The sequence below is a fragment of the Pyxicephalus adspersus genome, chromosome 6 (genome assembly GCF_032062135.1).
Source record: "Pyxicephalus adspersus chromosome 6, UCB_Pads_2.0, whole genome shotgun sequence".
NCBI classification, from domain to species: domain Eukaryota; kingdom Metazoa; phylum Chordata; class Amphibia; order Anura; family Pyxicephalidae; genus Pyxicephalus; species Pyxicephalus adspersus.
Window position 1 is genome coordinate 61,068,952 of NC_092863.1, and position 2,432 is coordinate 61,071,383.

The 2,432-nt window shown below is 35.1% G+C and overlaps 1 long non-coding RNA gene across 1 annotated transcript in view; it reads left to right on the forward strand.

Moving 5' to 3' along the window:
* The window catches only part of LOC140333970 (uncharacterized), a 118,810-nt gene that overhangs the window by 73,560 nt on the left and 42,818 nt on the right, over nucleotides 1-2,432 (forward strand). The gene's annotated exons all lie outside the window — the stretch shown is intronic.

Here is a 2,432-nt window from a genome sequence, read left to right on the forward strand (position 1 = left end):
AAAAAATGTATAATACAAATGTGATAATATGGGGAAAGAGAACCAGCATTTCAAACCATGATAGTATCTAAACAGATGTATTAGATGTTAGGCACACAGATGCAGATTCCACTTGCATAGTAAAAACATTCAAGTCCAAATGCAAAAGTCCAAAAACAAAATGATCATGAATATCAACCTAGTATTATCCTATATTATAAAGCTCCAATATTTCATGTTGAGCTGATGTAACCCTGGCATACATATTTTAGAAAATATATAATTAAGATTTAAAACAGGAATAGCTGACATAAAAAATTGTCATGAAATGATTAATGTAGCAAAATAATTATAATTGTGTTCTTTATATCGAAATGCTGATTAGCATGGACTGTAGAGAATCAGTTCAGTTTGTAAAACCTTTGTTTCATGGTTTCTTCTCACCTGGGGAGGTTCCCTACACTACTAGGAGGCATGGAGGGATGGCGTGTCTCTCTCTCCTTTTATCAAGTGAAAGTATTTTGAATTCGAAATGTTGTTATCATGGAACTGGGCCCACAAAAGTAGGGCCATGCTAAACAGCTCTTTTGCATGAAAACATTTCAGGTGTATCAAAACAAGGTGTAGAAAAAAATGCAGAGATCCTAAACACTTCTACTTAAGTCAGAGCTACAGCTCTCCAATCAGCAGTGATAAATAAGTTTGTGGGTGTATAAAGGATTTTTGCAGAAAGTCGACTGCCTTCACTCAAAAAAAAGGGACCACTTTTTTTAGCTGCTTTCTAATGAAACAAACTGTAAGACTTTGCACACTTTTTGTTGTGATGCACCTAAAATGTGTTTGGCTAAATGGTTAGTTGGGTTGTAAATGATTTATTCTACAATACAGACTATAAATATGTTTTGCCAATGGTTTGTAAAGGCTACCATTTCTGACCTCCTTCTCAAAATATTGATTGCCTGGCTGTTATTCAGACCCTCTGATGTAAATGTGTTTTGAGTCAGTGGTCCAAAACAGCGAAGTCCTCAATCTTCATACTTGTTCCAGTCCATTTTTTTAAATGATCGAAGTCAGAGTGTCAGCATAACAGCTTGGCAACTAGCAATTGTAGAAAGGCAAGTCTGTAATGGTGGCCTTTATGTTTATTTTAGAAAAGTATTCTGTTAAACATTTTCATTTGAATTAGTAAATCTTTTCCATTCTGTAAGGATTTTCACTTTCCAAGATGCAATATGTAGTTTTTTTCCAGGTGACCATTCATTAATTTCACTGTATGATAGTATGATTACACTAGTTTGGGTCAAAGATCGACATTCCTAATAAAACAATTCTATTGAATTGAAAACTGATCAAAGTAAAGTCGATTTGTGTATGGCTAGCTACTGGCACAAAGTATGCTTACCAAGCTTCTGAGGTCCTCTTTCCATGTAGCAAGAAATTGCTCATTTTTAGAACTACAATTGCAGTTTAGTATTTTATTTGTGCACACTGCAGTATGTAAGCAAGAATCTTGGGAAAAGCCATAATGGCTTCTTTTCTACATTGCAGCTGTAGCCTTAGTCTGTAGAATTAAGGAGTCACATCTCAGCAGATGGGAAGAGCTTCAAATACAAGTACATTGACCCTTTAACAGTAGTTTTTTCGTTTTCAAGAGCTGGCTTGCCAAAATGTATTCTCTGTGTTCGGTTTAACTCCTATTTAACCATTTAATGCAGGAAACTGACAATAAAAGTTCATGCATTTTGGGAGCAGCTTTATGAACGTAAAAATGTTTAGAGAAAATTGTAAACAAGATCACTTATCTCTTTCTACATCGTTTTTTTTAGAAATGAGTAACAGAGGAAGTTTCCACTTCTAATATGGGAACTCAATTATGAGAATGACATTGTGGTTTCTTTAATGGGAAATTAAAACCAAGTCTAATATGTTGCAGATGGTGTCTGCATCATTATTAAAGATAGCCAGCCTTTTCTACACTACATTAGGTAAGTGAAGCTTGCCATCAGCACCCATGATGGCACTATCACCACCTGCAAAATATTAAGGAAACCATTTGGGGATTTTGTTGTATCTATCACTGAGCAAAGTTCTAACTCTTTCATTTCATTGCTTGTCATCCTCCACACTTTGTAATTACAGCTGGGCATGCACAGTTTTCTAAAGCTACATACACATGCTAGATAATTGTTGTACAAAATGAACATGTCATTATTGTTTGTTAAAAAGGCACCCAACAACATCAACAAATAATGATGCAATGATTCTTGAGTGCAATGAACGATCCATCCTGATAGATTCACTCTAATGATTATACGACATCCTCTATTGTGTATACATAAAATGATGCATGCTTGGCTAGTAGATGTGTGATCTTTAAATGATCACATCTGCACTCAGTACAGTGCTCTACCATGCTCTACAAATGATCATGTCATTGCCATATGTATGGTACT